Source organism: Pezoporus flaviventris, unplaced genomic scaffold (genome assembly GCF_033815535.1).
Source record: "Pezoporus flaviventris isolate CSIRO_AGI_PZ_B2104156 unplaced genomic scaffold, CSIRO_AGI_Pfla_v1 ptg000031l, whole genome shotgun sequence".
Classification (NCBI taxonomy): domain Eukaryota; kingdom Metazoa; phylum Chordata; class Aves; order Psittaciformes; family Psittacidae; genus Pezoporus; species Pezoporus flaviventris.
The window spans coordinates 61,770,374-61,787,116 of NW_026892579.1; the positions used below are offsets into that span (position 1 = coordinate 61,770,374).

The 16,743-nt window shown below is 40.5% G+C and overlaps 1 protein-coding gene across 6 annotated transcripts in view; it reads right to left on the bottom strand.

The window, feature by feature from the left end:
- The window catches only part of MACROD2 (mono-ADP ribosylhydrolase 2), an 887,639-nt gene that overhangs the window by 822,895 nt on the left and 48,001 nt on the right, over nucleotides 1–16,743 (bottom strand). The gene's annotated exons all lie outside the window — the stretch shown is intronic.

A 16,743-nucleotide genomic window follows, 5' to 3' on the forward strand; every position in this document is an offset into this window, starting at 1 on the left:
GCAACAGCAGTGCTTCAGGAGCAGTATCACAGAATCAGGGACACCTCACCCTAGAACGTGTCACTCAAGGTTGTGTCCAGCCTGGCCTTGAACACTTCCAGGCATGGAGAATTCACAACTACTTTGGGCAACCTGTTCCAGTGCCTCACCACCATCTCAGTAAAGAACTTCTTCCTTTTATCCAATCTAAACTTCCCCTGTGTAAGTTTAAACCCACTGCCCCTTGTCCTATTGCTACAGTCCCTCTCCAGCATCCTTGTAGGCCCCCTTCAGACACTGGAAAGCTGCTATGAGGTCTCCACGCAGCCTTCTCTTCTCCAGGCTGAACAGCCCCAACTTTCTCAGCCTGTCTTCATACAGGAGGTGCTCCAGTCCCCTGATCATCCTCGTGGCCTCCTCTGGACATGCACCAACAACTCCATGTCCTCATGCCCTACCAGACATGACCGACACACATTACTTGGAGGTAAGAAGTTTTCTTCAGAGAATGCGTTAATGTAGAAGAGTAACAGACACCGCAGTGAAGATGAGTTGTTGCACACATGGCTTTGACAACGCTTATTATCTGAGTGTTATCAAAACGCCTCACTTAATTGAGATCATCAGTGTGTGCTCCCACAGAGGGGAAGTGCTGCACCAAGCTGCTAGTGTGATCTTGGTACCCTACAGATATAACAGGCAACAGTTCTGACTTGTCAAATGATCCTTATTTACTTAATTAATAAACTAAACCAAACCTGCACTGTCTCTAATTCATTATGCAGTCTAAGAAAGTTCTAACATCCATATCAAAGGAAACAGTATCTTCCGAAAGAAATGCAAATAAAAATAAAGGCTGATACAAATCTATTGTTATAGCTAATTAGAACTGAAACTGAAGTTATATGTGGTAGAAAAGGCAACTGCTCTTTAAATGATGCAAGCCCATGTAGTAATTTGGCTTACAAAGAAAACAGCAATTACAGATTTATGTCTTATGTTAAACAAGAATCCTGACATCACAGAAACAACTTGCTGCAAGTTTGCTTTGTAATTAGTACTGGTGCACTTTGTGCACGTGGGGAATGAACATTCCAGTGACTGTTTAAATCACTTTACATGTATAAATCCGCATTGCAAAAGCGATAATAGCAATTAACCGAGATTCATGCCCATCATGACATTTCTGGTTATTGTAACTATCAGGTTATATATTTTATCTACACACAAACATATACATGAATAATTAATTCTAAGCTAAACACGCCTTAAGCTGTCATTTGTGTCGCTGATTTAACATACTTTCCCTCCAAGAGTTTCATTTCATTCTACTCATCTGTTTTATACAATCATTTCATGCTAAATTCAGTATTTAAGCACTTGTATGCCAAGTGTAACATCACCTATTGCGCAATGCATGAAATTGGTTTTTCCTAACTCAATTTCTTTCAGAAAGTAGCTTTTCCTCATGTGTTTTTCAATTGTAGAACTGTAATAATTTCATTATTGTCAAAGAACTCTTTATTGACTGATGGTTTACATGAAAGCATGTGCTGCTAGGCTGCACCTGAAACACTGCAGCAAGGACTGTGTCATAAGGGAGAAGTTACAGCACATCCTGGCTTGTCTGTGCCAGCCTTGTAATTTCTTTGCTTTTTTTTGCAATAGAGCATCCTAAATTTCAATACATCTTTGAAGCAGCTTGCTGCTTTTAATGATCACAACCATTCTGAAACTAAGCAGGGTGGTGCCTTCAGGGCACCGTTATTAAGGGAGGAGAACTGCTCTGATGCAGCCTCCTCTCAGGCTCTATTCTTACAGACCATTAGGAATCTGCCATGTTTTGTCACATACTCTGGATGTGGCACTTCAAGGATTTGCTGGCGCCTGCCCTGTGTGGGATTATTCTGTCAAATCTTATGAATCCTTTGCTGAGTCTTCAGGGATTTTGACAAAACTCAATTCCAGCCTTGGTCCCCTTCCTGCCCACCCCCAGAGACACCCACTACCTTCAGCCTTTTTTGTACCTGTCTCTGAACACTCTAAGAAGCTTTAACTCAAAGCAATATGCTTCTTAACAGGCAACAAGTCCTATATACATATAATAGTATTTTACATCGCCACACATGAACTGTGTCCCTGAAGCTCAACGTGGCCAAGGATTTTTTTAATCCTGCATAGCCTTACCCCCTTCAAAGACAAACACTGCATGCACCAATACATGGGCATTAAACAGATTCCCTATGGGTTCCAAAGGGAAGCTGAACTCTATAAAGGTATATGATGGTGATCAGCATCATGACAAGGAACATCCCTGCCTGAAAACATCCTCACCCAAGTTTGGGAGACTTGCTTTCCTTATTATTGTAACTTCTTGATAGCTGTGAATCATCCCCTACTGCTTTTGTTCAGTAAGATTTGCTGGAACTTCTTTTTGGCATCAAGCTCTGGCATCAAGTGGTACCAGCTGCCTTTATGCAGAAACAATGACTACTTTTGTATTTCTATTAATATACATACCAAACATTTTCATAACAAATATGATTTAGTCACCAGTACTTTAAGTTTCTTCAATCCCTCATTTCTGTTAAGAAAAAGAAAACACACTCATATACTCTAATTAAAGTCTAAATATTAGGTATCTGGGATGTTCCTCTTCCTCTGTGCTCAATCACTGACAGAAGCATGCATCCAATTCCTACAAACTAACAGACTACAATGCTCTACAAGCAGCAAACAAGTGTTTCCAACGCAAATTCCATCTGAAGGAAGTTCAAAGAGGATTATTACACAACTCCCTGGCTGGTAGCAGCGCTGTTGGGGACATTAGCAGGAGTTCTCAGAAAACTAGGGGGGGGGTTAATTCATTATAAAACTTTGAAGTTTTATAAGTGTCCCAGGCACCACTGAAAAGCTCCAGCAGCTCCTGATGACAGCTTCTGCTCATGCTCACCTAAAGAAAAGCTGTCTGCTCCAGAAGTCATTTACTATTATGCTTACTTGGCAATATAACAAGACACACAAGAGGAGAACTTGGTTTCATTATAGCTCATGGAAACAAAACACCCAAACAAAGCTAAATTCAATCTGCAAAATTTACTGTGACTAAGTAAAATGCCATCAAGAGGACCAAAACACAGATGAAGAGTCTAACAAATTCCTATATCGCTTCTGAAACCAGATCCCATATAAAATTAGTGGCGGGTACAGACACGTGGCAAAGTGCTTCCACAATAATCCTGAAGCTCTGATTCCTGGTGTCCTCCAAGTTCTGTGGTTTGCTTTGTAATACCATGTTTGGTAGTTGTTGAAAACAAGCAAGAGTAAGTTCGGGAGAAGGAGCAGGGAAAAAATATTCCTATGGTTTTTGATTTCTTGGAACAAATGCCTACTTCTGAATGAATGTAAGTAAAGCTTATACAAGCTTCCTTTATCAGATTTTATTACAAGAATTTGGCCATGACAACGTATGGAAAAGGTTACAAACACCAGGTCTGCCAATGCACATGTAGACTGGCAGCAACCATCAGGATTAAGATATTAGGATCCACGGGGGGAAATTTAAACAACTAAAGCAAGAGGAAGCAGAGCCAAGGAAACCTGTCTTCTCCATTGTCTTGGAATTACCAGCACCACCATCCCCACCCTGAAACCCTGAGCAATAAAAGCACACTGCCACCCAGCACTGAATACTTATGTTACAGAATAGAGCTAAACTGGCTGAGAAAAGTACTGCCTGCAGCAAACTTCTCATTTCTTTGGATAATCTTTTCCAGCACCAGGATTTGAGGGTTTTCAGTTCTTTAAACGAGTGTTGCTCACACTTAATGCAATATACAGTGAGCACTTGGTAGGAGAGAAAAATAACCACCACACTGGAAACCTCAGGTTCTTTTGCAACACTGAAAGAAAATGCAAGTTATGCAGAGTATTTATTCATCTTATTTGAGGTTGGGTTTAAACCACGACACAAGCACATACCGTTTAAGAAAGGTAACCAAAAACTTAGAGAAGATTCCCCTCCACACACCTGATAACCGTCAGCCACAATTTAATTCCAGCTATCATAAGTAAGAATTACAGGTGGATTTTAGTTCTTAATACTCTGGAAATGGCTATTACATGCTTGTAATTGGCAGTCCCGAATTATTCATCTGGATAAACCATTATATGCACTAGAAGACTGAGTTTGGTGTCACTATCCGTTTATGATCATAGTTTATATGAAGTTTTAAATCATCCTGACCTGTTTCATGGGACACGAGAAGCTACAGCAGGTCAAGACTCCTCTGCCTCATTGCTGGGTTTTTAACACGAAACCATTAGTCACCTACAGGCATTTTTATCAGGATGACACCGCATGAAGATGCAATAGAGCAAGGCTGATGTCGAGCATTACACATATAACAGAGGAAAACCAGGACCATCAAGGTTACGCATGGCGTTGACAGCACCACACGGCACTAGAAGCCAGAAGCGCAGCCTGAACCTTCAACAAGCAGGAACCATCTCCATCAAGGGATACAGACCTGGAGCATCAAACCATGGCTGCCTGGCAAGAGGGAGCATGGACCACCCCTGACAAACACCAGCAGCAAATCTGGAGGCAGATCCAACAGCCCTCAAGCCAGACTGCTGAGAGTTTTGATTCTGAGCTGCCAGTGGTTACAACAGTTTTAAGCAGTTTCCTAATAATAGGAATAACAGCAAGAATAGCAAAATTCAAGCTAACTGAAGTTGAACGATAGAAGCTAAGTCCATAGAAGGAAAACAAGGTCCTATTTTCTCAGTGCTTTAAGTACATCAAGACAAGTTTTAGTTTCCTATATAGAAACAAAAAAGGTAAACATTAATTACTGTAAGTGCTTTCCTGCTCTGCACATTTATTTACCCAGGGTTTGGGTTATAAAAGCAGAGATGCCCAAGTTTTTTGTTGTCTTTTGAGACGTCGCTGCATCCCAATTGCTCATTCACTAACACATCAGAGACATGTTACTACTCTATCACTTTTTTCCCCCTTTTAAAACTTTACATGCATAAAACTGTCTCCCACATTATTTCATTTGCATGGTAACACTAAGCAGAAAGTGTTTTAATGGAAGGAAAAAATTTGTACACAACCATTCACAGCACCAATATCTATGAATTAACTCAACGGCACAAAGATGCATTAAAAGTGCCCACCAGAACTGATTCCTTGCAGGGTTTAAGTGAGGCCACTGTTCATTTCAGAAGAGTGTCCCAAATAGCTTCCCTCTTAAATGAAAGTTGGCAACAGATTTCTTGCCAGGAAAAAAAAAGAAAAGAAAATGCATAAAAGACCTGTCATAAATTTAAGTTACTGGAAGCTAAATGAAGAACTAAAGTATTTTTTACTACCTGTAAAGTTTATAAGCCAATACTCTTGAAATTCGATGTGCAACGTTTTATTACAAAAATAAACTTCATTTAAAAGCAAATCTTGCCAAAAGTAAAGTCAGTTACTTAAAGAGTGCACAGCACAATGCTCCTTACCAAGTGCAAAACACAGCAAACACAGGTACTCACCTGCCAGCACTGAACATCCTCAGCTGCTGCTTTACAGCTTTAAAGAGTTTCAGCAACAGGAATTACTGCAATGCAAGCATGATGAATTACAGCAAAGACTTGCCCAGAAGCTAAATAATGTTACTACTTCTATTAGTTATGCATATGCACTGCTTTACTCATTTGTACGCATCTGCTGTATTTAACCTCAGGACTTATCGCTTTTGGAGCGACACAAACTCCTACAGTGTCCTCAGGGCAAAAATGGCAGCAAAGAGGTTTCTGGTTCTCCAGCCATCCCCTTTCTTCAGTACTTTTTCATGTGACCAGAGTGGGGGGGAAAGGAGAGGGAAACAACTATCACCATAGGTCAGAAAGGGGATTGGGTGTAATTCTATTTTGGAGTGTTAGATAAGGACTGGAACTATAATAAGTTTCCAAGTAAGGCTGCATATCACTAATTCCACATTAATTCAAACACAGGAGTTGAGGAAAACAAGAAAAAACCCTACTAGTTTATTTGTTTACACACCTCTTCCTGCCATGTTTCAAGGCGAGAGACTGACATTTATTTTTGCTTTCACAGAGGTGCAGTTTACAATTCCACAGTTAATAGCTGAAAATGCTTTCACTCTGCAATAAACCCAACATTTACTACAGTCATAGAATTGAGACTACACTCAGCTTTTGATCGCTGCGTCAAGGAGGATATTCAACACTTCTGCAAGATGAGAAGGTCATAGTCTGCTTCCCAGCATTGCCATACTTGCTCCACAAGCTCCAAAATAAGATACAAAGCTGCACAGCCTGTAAGTTTTGCACACCAGAAACCAAACACAAAAGGGTCACGTACAATTCTAGCAGATGCACGCTATGTATTCATTTTGTCTAGCAAGTTAAGGCAAAAACGCAAGTCAGATTGCAATTACAGACAAGCACTCAGCATAAGAAATGGGGTTTGCAAATGCTGACATTCTCTTGACAGAAAACAAGTCGTAATTTTGACCTGCAACTTGACAAAACCACCAAAACCAAGCAGATGGCAGACTGTAAATTAACATCTGGAATTCAGGCCTGGGAAAAAGAGATGCACTGAAGGCATTTTTGTAACATTATGGCTACGGCAACATTAGTTGTAAGATGTGAAATACCAGATACCTATTTGCAGAGTATCTGTCATTTATATTCTGCTGACTCTTCAAGAAAGCAGAGGGGGTGGAAAAAACAAAACCAAACAAATTATAGTGCTGGTAAAATCAAGCCTTCTTCAGCTCATTAAAAAGACAAATGAAATAGCCAACCTGCCCTTTGGCTCAACAGTTTTATCTCCTTCAAGAAGGAAGACAGTGGGTTCAAAAATCTAAACCTAAAACACTTTACACAAAGTATGAAAAAGGAAGCAATTTTTGTTCTGTTTTAACATTTCAAACTGATGTTAACCAGTCAACATTCAAAATGAACCTACTGCTAGTCAAATTATGGTTCTAAATCCACTTACTTGGTGGCTTGTCTTCCTGCATGATACAATTTAAATAGCCCTGGCTGCTCCATGAGCTCTCTTATTTAAAAGGAAAGAGAGATGCAGTTTTACAGGGTACTGCTGGTTTTACTTCCTGCTTAAAGGACAGTAACAGAAAAGATAACAAAATCATTAAACTACAAAAAAAAAAAAGATAACTTTCATGTTCATAATCACAAGAGCTAAAAGCTCTAACACAGAGCTAACAGCAAAACTACTCCAAAATAGCACATTGCCAGGACTGAGCAGCACACATTTGTCTCAAATGCTATAGCACAAGGCACATCGACTAACAATGACTTCCAGAGTAAAAGCAAAAAGCCACAAGCCTCATGACCCCATGGACTCAAGCACTCCAAAATCCTGCCGTATCAGTTTTCCTGGTTTCCAACCGCCACATCTCTGGCTGAGCCCCTCTGTCATCCTTCTGTACCTGCTCAGCCAAGTCTCCCTGGCTCCAACACACTGAGAATGTGCTGGGAAGCACCTTGTTAAGGTGTCTCAGATCAAAGGCTGCCCGTGTTACCAAAAAAGAAGCCACTTACCTCAATGTAAACAGTTAGTAACATCCACTAAAGCCCAGTTCAACAAATGGAAACAGTCTGAAACATTAAAGGTGATAAAGAAGTGAAAGAAGATACTTTTAATGTATTCAAGATCAAGACGAAGGTCTAAATGAGATATTTTTCTTAGGTTTAACACTTTCCATCTCTGTCTACAGGGAATGGAGAGACATCGATAACTCCAAAAAAGAATCTACCTCAGCTGTGGGGCACCTATTTTGGGAGAGGTTAGATTGCTTTTTGAAGATGCACTTTTGCTCCACTGGCCACAGAAGCAGCAGACAGACAACTTAGATCAAAAGCTGAAATCAAAACAAATCTCATCCACAGGACTGCATCTACAGGAGAAACATTATTACAGAAACATCATGCTTTTGGCTCATCTATATAAAAGAGAAAATGGAAATTCCATGAAATTGAGAAACATTCCTTTCCTGCATGCAGAAAATTCTTTATTTTACATCAACAAGGCTTGTGCTCCAAAGTGCAGACTTGTAAGTGTCAACAAAGTGGACAAGAAGTTTCACGCCACTGCAACACTACTTACAATCCAAATACTCTATGACTTGAACTACAACATTGAATATACCCATGTAATTACACAATCTGAGAACAAGCCCAGAGCATCTTGTAGAAGAGACAAATCAATTTTGTTATTACTTGGTTAGTTATGGCACAGTATAATTAGCCGTGCTCATTAAACCTAAGACAACGAGTACAGAGCATCTTGTATAAACTTTATTGGTAATACTGCATAGAATTTGCATCTTGCTGAAAGCAGCAGTAACTGCAGCAGTTTTCTTTTTAAAAGGATAAGCTTCATATTGCTTAATGCTAAAAGAAATTTAGCTTTCTACAGAAATTATAGTTTCTAGCCATTACTCTTTGAAACAGAAGTCATATCAAAAAGGGATTTTACATCTTTGGCTGGAGTCACGCCATCCTGAAGAAGTGGGTAAAGTTCATCATCCCCGTTTCTTCTCTAAACATTCATAAGTTATCTGCTCCCTTTGGTTCTGCTAATTTCCACCTTCACCATTTCACCTCAGCATACCCACCACAGTTTGTTTGTAGGGTGGTTTTTCCCCCCTGTTCACTTCTATTCTCTCAACAATACTATCTTCTCCTTACCAAAAGTACTAAAAAAAGAACTCCCTCTCCACTGCCATCACACTATTCTCCCTCCATTTCAAACTTTAGCTATACAGGCTTCTCTCTGTTACTTAAAATACACTTTTAAGAAAGGAGCTGCCTCCTACCTGGAACTCCGTGTGGACTGTGTTTCTAAGCACTTCCCACAGTACTTCCTCTCCACCCCCATTTTTCATTTTTTAATACACTCTTCCTCTGACAGTGAAAAAAACCAGCATAAAATGAGTGATAACTGCCTTAAGTCCCATTCCACTTATATGTAAGAGAGAGAGAAAGACTGAGTTTACAACTACTGCCAAGACACTCTGGATAGAATAAGCTTTCCTTCACTATTGAAGATTTACAAATTACTGGCTGTAAATATTTTTTCCAGGAATTGCAGCAGAGAAGGTTCTGGTTATTGAGAGAGAACACCAGTCTCCCAGTTTCCAGCGTGGGGAGTTCAAGCAGTGATTTAAGGTATCCCTGAAAGTACTGGCATGTAACTAGCATGACTTCTGAAAAACAAATAGAAGACAGGCAGCATTCAGAAGAGTGGGTACAGCAGCAAATGGGAATTGTTAGTTTATTAAAAGTAAATTGCATCTTAGACATTAACAGTCTGTGTGTCCTATCATGCATAAAATTTCAATCCTGTTTTATTTGTCTCACAGTTACACGAATTGTTTACAATATTCACTGATTACAGTTATATTAGAAAACAATAAAAGAAGGAGTACGAAAACCAAGTCCATTATTTAAACCTAATGTTTAATATTGCTGTGCATCGATATTCAGCAATATCAATTGGGAGCAAATAGGTTTTGTGCATGCTATTTAAATAGCAAGAACAAAGAAACTTGATCAACAACAGGAAAGGCATACAGAAACAAAAGAATGAAGTGACCACATTAGAAGTCATGAAGCGTTTTTAAAAGCATCATTAGATGTAGAAAGGTAGAAAAGAAAAAATCCCTTTCTGGAAAAATCTATAAAATTACACAATTGAAATTACAAAGCTTGAGATTGCCCATAATGGAGGAAAAGAATGAAATCTGAAACTTCCCTTTACAGTTCAAAACCCCAGTCCTTATGGAAGCACACAGCTGCGTCGGAGTGAAAGAGATAGGCAGCTCAACATCTTGTATCAGTAACATATGGCTTAAGGCAGGTACAAAGAGATTTACTTCCCATGTGATCCATTAAAATCTCCAGATACATTTAAAGCTCACGCTGTGGAATTACAGTAATGGAACCGTCCTGGGACCTCAGAGCTCCAGACCACAAGTGTCTTTTGTTAAGAAACCTGCCAAGGCTTGAATTTCCATTTAATATCAGTTTTCTACAAAAATATAGATAGCCTACCTAAAACATATGGACAAATATGCTGTTCAGCATAGACCTTTTTGAAAGTTTTTGTTTAATTAACCCTTTAAACGGATCTCAAAGTGCTTTGCTTGTCCAAATGGGACAGGCCTTCAGGAGAGCATTTCCTATTACTTACTGGGTTTAGGGCACTACCATTTACAAGTCCTAATTGCTACTCTCCCTTAGCCATGCAAACTAAAGAAACAGCAGCTAGATCATCCAAGACTGAATCAATATTGCAAGGGATGATTATTTTTTTTCAAAGTATTTGCATATGGAGAGAAAACAAAGATCACTTGTCCTATAATTCTACAGAGTACTGTACTATAAAAGAAAAAGCATGCTGAGGTATTGACATAAAGACTCTGCTTTTCAATCTTTCATGTGAATAGAGTCAAGACAACAAATGCAAAAATAAGGATGCAGGCCAAGCATCTCGCAACCACATCAGCTGCCCCGGTTGCTGTCTGCTCTTATCCATGCAGCTCGCATGCCTCTAGCACAGGAACCTTAAAAGCACATTAAATAAAAGTTTTCAGCAAAAGGAAACTTAACAGCTCCTGTTTTCATTTGCATCCTATTTGCAGTGTTACAGATGAGCTCTCCTGCTTTACAGGCTAAGTCTCACCATAATGCAGGAGCAAGCTTACCTCTGTTTAGGCCAAGCTGGCTGACTTGGAAGTTGACCTGTATACATCACTTATTACAACCACCACACTTTTGTCCACGTCCACAAAGGCTTGCCAGTATAAACTGTGATTACCACTTGCCTCATGACAATTGTTGGAGGCTTCTGTTTTGTTTTAAAGATGAACAAAGTTGGGATTTTTTATTCTTTTATATATGTGTGTGTATATACATATATGTAAGTCAAAATACATATAACCTGTCCAAACCTCAGGACTCTGAGTTGACATGGAAGGTAACAACTAAGGGAGCATTGCTTCAGTTCCGTGCAATCTTCCCCTAACTGCTCTGCCCAGATGTTACCTTCCTCATGACTGTCTAAAGAGACTTCCGTTAAAACTAAACATCTGGAAAAATATTAAATTGAAGACAAGTAGTTAAATGCTGCATTAATTAAATTATCAGTTGATTAGAAAGCCAGCTCATAAATTCCTTCAACACTGCCCTGTTTCAAGACTCCTGTAAAAACCCTGGCAACCCACAAGGTCTTGCAAATTACCTGCAAAGAGATACTATTCATGCTTATAATACACACAACTTCGCTTGCCATCATGCTTTATGAAGACCTGACTACTGAACAGCTCATCTGTTGCATCAAGCAAGAGCTTAATTCTCTAACATGTTAACTGATGAATGAATCCAAAGTCTTGCATTTCAATTTCCTTCCTCAGAACAGCAGCACTTCGTTGCAAATTTCATTCCATGAAGTAGTTTCAACTCCATCACTATTACGTGCTCCAAAATTATAAACCTGTGCGTTGAATGACTTGTTATTCAAGGCAGAAACTGCAGACGCCCTCAGCTTCCTGGCTGCTTCAGAGGCAGAAGCCGTGCAAGGCTGGGCCATGCCTCGGCTCAGAGCTGGTGCAGGCAGCATGCTGCCTTCTTGTTTCATGTTACTGAGCCCAGCTGCTACGGCTGTCTTGCAGAGGAGAAAGCCCCAAAGTCTTCCCTAAGATCCAGTTTACTTTTTTACTCTCGGATTTATTCCAGTTTCCAAATCAAGAGATACTCCTTGCAGGCAAGCTCCTCAAATGAGTGGATGTACACCCTGGCTCCATTACACCCGCAGCACAACTCCACCCTCCTCCCCTCGCCAAGGGGATGCCTCTCCAGGCTGTCACCCAGACAACTGCATATTTTAGGAGTAAAACTGCTGCAGTGATTTCCAAACACTTGGAATTCAACACACGAGTATTTCTAAGGAGTTTGGTTACTTGTATGAAATAGTTAAGTTACAAAGAGGTACGTAAAACCTGACAGAGGGAAATTTATCACTGCCAAGGCCAGAGAACCTCCTCCTGAGGCTTACTACTGATGCAGATCACAAGCTCCGAGATCCAATTAAGAGCCTCACACACACCTGAAAGCCACAGTTTTGCTGTTATCAGCTAACCAAACGTTAGTTGACAAAAAGCTTTCGAGGAGCCCAGTAGGGGATTTCAAGGAGAATCAAGGTGCACCTTTAGCTTTATTTTCATCAAGCTGAAATGGTTAAGCAGAAAGCAGCTCCAAGAAAAATGCATGTCATTACAAAGAGACCAAGTTCTACCATCCTTCCCATCCCTCTTCATTACACTGCAGCCTCAAACCTATATGCATCCTTAAAGGATTTTCTTCCTTTGTATTTCTATGCCAGTGCCATATATACATGTGTCATTTATGCCCCACGGAGAACAAAATGAAAACTACAGAATCATAGAATCATAGAATAGTTAGGGTTGGAAGGACCTTAAGATCATCCAGTTCCAATCCCCCTGTCATGGACAGGGACACCTTATGCTAAATCATATCACCCAAGGCCTTGTCCAACCTGGTCTTGAACACTGCCAGGGATGGAGCATTCATAACCTCCCTGGGCAACCCATTCCAGTGCCTCATCACCCTAACAGGAAAGAATTTCCTTCTTATATGCAATCTAAACTTCCCCTGTTTAAGTTTTAACCCGTTACCCCTTGTTCTATCACTACAGTCCCTAATGAAGAGTCCCTCCCCAGCATCCCTATAGGCCCCCTTCAGATACTGGAAGGCTGCTATGAGGTCTCCACGCAGCCTTCTCTTCTCCAGGATGAACAGCCCCAGCTTTCTCAGCCTGTCTTCATACGGGAGGTGCTCCAGTCCCCTGATCATCCTCGTGGCCTCCTCTGGACTTGTTCCAACAGTTCCATGTCCTTTTTATGTTGAGGACACCAGAACTGCACACAATGCTCCAGGTGAGGTCTCACAAGAGCAGAGTAGAGGGGCAGGATCACCTCCTTCGACCTGCTGGTCACGCTCCTTTTGATGCAGCCCAGGATACGGTTGGCTTTCTGGGCTGTGAGTGCACACTGAAGCCAGCCCATGTTCATTTTCTCATCAACCAACACCCCCAAGTCCTTCTCCACAGGGCTGCTCTGAATCTATTCTCTGCCCAACCTGTAGCTGTGCCTGGGATTGCTCCGACCCAGGTGTAGGACCTTGCACTTGTCATGGTTAAACTTCATGAGGCTGGCATCAGCCCACCTCACAAGTGTGTCAAGGTCCCTCTGGATGGCATTCCTTCCCTCCAGCGTATCAGCCGAACCACACAGCTTGGTGTCATCGGCAAACTTGCTGAGGGTGCACTCAATCCCACTGTCCATGGCAGCGACCAAGATGTTGAACAAGACCGGTCCCAACAGCGATCCCTGAGGGACACCACTCGTTACTGGTCTCCAGCTGCACATTGAGCCATTGACCACAACTCTTTGTGTGCGGCCATCCAGCCAGTTCTTTATCCACCGAGTGGTCCATCCATCAAATTGATGTCAAATTGCTATAAATGAAGAAAACCTGGTCTGTATGCAGCTGTCAAGCAAGCTCAATAAGATGCTGCTATATCAAGGTATTCATGTCTGAAATGCCAACAGATAATTTCCTTAAGTACATTAAGTTAAAATAAACTATTGAATTTCTTTCCTAACTCCAAGAGGGAATTTCCAGGGTTGCCCAAGACAGGCACATAGGACTCCTGGGCTTTCAATGGAATGCAACCTCATCCCAACCTACTTCATAAAAAACACCTTTTTTCCTCCCTTTGCCTGGATTTTCATATCTTAAATGTTTTTAACTTTATGTTAGAACAAATACATTAAGGAAAAAGCAAGTGTTCCTGTTTGCAGTAAGGCTTTTCAGGAGAATCACAGAAGACAGACAAAGAGGCCCATATGGCCAAAAGCATAGAGAACACCAAAAGAACAGATTCAGCATCAACTCGGATCCCACACGTCTGCAGTCAGATCATGTACAACACTTGAGAAGGCTGGGGGGTGGGGAAAAGAGTTACAGGGAATTAAAAGGAATTAAGGAGAGCCTGATTCAAAGCTAAGGTTCAAGAGTCATTGTATAAGAAGTAAGTTTTAACTAATTCCTCAATTAAATAATGAGTTTCCATGACTAAAAACGCATGCCATTCGTTTGCTTGCCTCTCAACTTCATTAGTGATCCAAGGGCAATGATTTCTGCATATTCACATTTCTTACTTGTACATCAGGCAGAACCAAACACTTTAGAAAGTGTTGATAAATTTTTCATTCTCAAGGAAAACAATTTATTCAAACTACCTGGCAATGATATTCTACTGACTACTGAAGCATTGCTATTGTGAGGCAAGGAAAAATAAGAGCTTCCATTGGAGAGAATAGGGAATATGTATGTAACTTTTATTAGTGTCATAACAAAAGCACCACCTGGTGCTACCTTTCTGTTAACGTACGCTATAGACAGCATCTCGATATGCTACTGAACTCATGCATCATGGTTCCAAGAGAATGATCTTGCCTTGCTATAGGAATTTTGAAAGGAAATTGTCATAACATGTATTGCTTTAAAGATGTCTTTAAATTATTCAGGCGCTCCTGCTGTTGATTGCTTGCAAAAGCACTGAGAAGTCTGAATTAGAAAAGATAAGACTTGACTAAAAGAAGCCTGAGCATGTGTATTCACAAATCCTTTCCTCATTTGGAAATACTAAATTTCTTATTAAGTCATCTGAAACTTTACAAAAACAAAAAAAAAGTATTCAAAATTGTAATTCCACCAAACTGTTGGTGAAACTGCATTGTTTAGACAGAAAGCAAGTTTAAGGTTGTCCCTCTCCAAAATAAATGGACAGACCCACCACTTTCCCCAAGAAAAGTTAGAAATACGAGAGGAGCTGAGGTTTAAACCTTGTTTTTCCTTCCTTTAAGAGCAGCAGCACTGGCAGGGAAGCAGGGAGCAGCTCTAGCACAAAGGAAACTGCCAAGAACTACAGCGGACGCTTCCGCTTCTACATTTCTCCTTGTCTCTGTCTCATTAACTTCTCCCCTACAAAGGATTTCTGCTTCCAAAACCCCAGCTACCTGTCTCACTTCCAGAAAAATCCCATTAATTATGACATTCAACACCACCAAGGAATCATTCCAAGGAATTCTGCTGAGCTAAATTTACCACCACCACAAAAGAAAAAAAAACCAAAAAGAGCCTTCAGGAAAACCTATACTGCTAGTTTATTTATTTAATTTTTAAATGAAGTGATTGAAAGGAGGAAACATGAGAAAGTTCATGCTCCCATGCATACATACAAATGAATTCACACATGGCTAGGTACAACCCTCTACTCCTTTCCCTTTTTCCCCCCATGCTGGAAGTTACATACATGAAAACGAGTGCAGCATCTGTCCGGAAGCCTGGCACAGGACTGATGAAGAGCACAGCACTGATGAAGAGCACAGCACGGCCTGACATGGACACACAAAGGAGCCTACAAGGCTGGAAAGAAAGGAGACTTGGAGGGTGGGCTGAATAAATGCACTTCCTCACAGAGTAGGTAAATAAGCTATGGAAGTAATTAAGAAGTAGGTAATACTCCACTAAACCATTTCTCTTCAAAAATCAGATTAGACAAGTCTTATCTCAGGTGTCCTTGTTACCATGACAACATACATACACTGGTAATGACTAATACCATTAAACTGTTTCTTCTGTAGTTTAAACTGAAGAATTAGCGACAAACCCAGTTTCTCCTACTCACAGGTACATGTACAGCACAGCTAAGTCTGCATGTTCATCAGTGGGGAGGCAGTGAACAGTTATTACACCCTTGTGCTGTCATAGCAGTCGATTAATCCACCAGATATCACTGCTGGAAGCGGATCCTCAGACCAATCTTACAAAGAACAGAAATATGAACAACATCTTTGAGCCAGTGACACTACTGTGCAAACTCCAAAACCAAAATAAACCCCACAATAACACACCCTAGCAGCTGAAAGTGAATGTTATTTCATTGCCTTCTCATGTCAAAAGAAAAAAAACAATTTACAAAGATGTAAGAACACAGGCACTATGACTAGGTGGGCATAAAAGCAGCAAATAAAGCCTCACTCTAAAGACACTTTAGGACTCACTCTTCCAATCCCGCAAGTCTAAATATCACCAGTTAACAGAAAACAAATGATAGAGATGATGTTAAAACAGAGTTCACAAAACATGCAAGAATCACTTTCTAGGCTATACTCACCCCGAAGCCTCCCAAGTAACTCTTCTTCCCCACACAAAGCAACAAACACTATTTAAACCTTGACAGTATTTACTGAAATTTGTGACAAAACTACTTTCATTTTATTTCTTTAAATACCAACAAGTGAGAGGTGCTAACTCCCCGCTCTCCAGCCTTCAGCCCATGTAAGTTTGCAGAACACCAGCCTGAAGAACAAAATCCACATAAAGGGGGGGAAGGAGGATGAAATCAAACCTAAAGCTCACTAAGCTAATGATTTTTCATTTTTAATATAGTCTCTGAAACTGCATTTTAGCTCTTGCCATCATTAAAATATTACTGGTAGGAATTATAGTACAGCCTGCCATGTCAGTATATTTGCTGTGAAGGTTACGTATTTAAAGAGTTATGGGTTTAATTCAAGCACTTGCTTGCTATCTGCTACTTGCTCTTGGTTTATGCATTTTAAT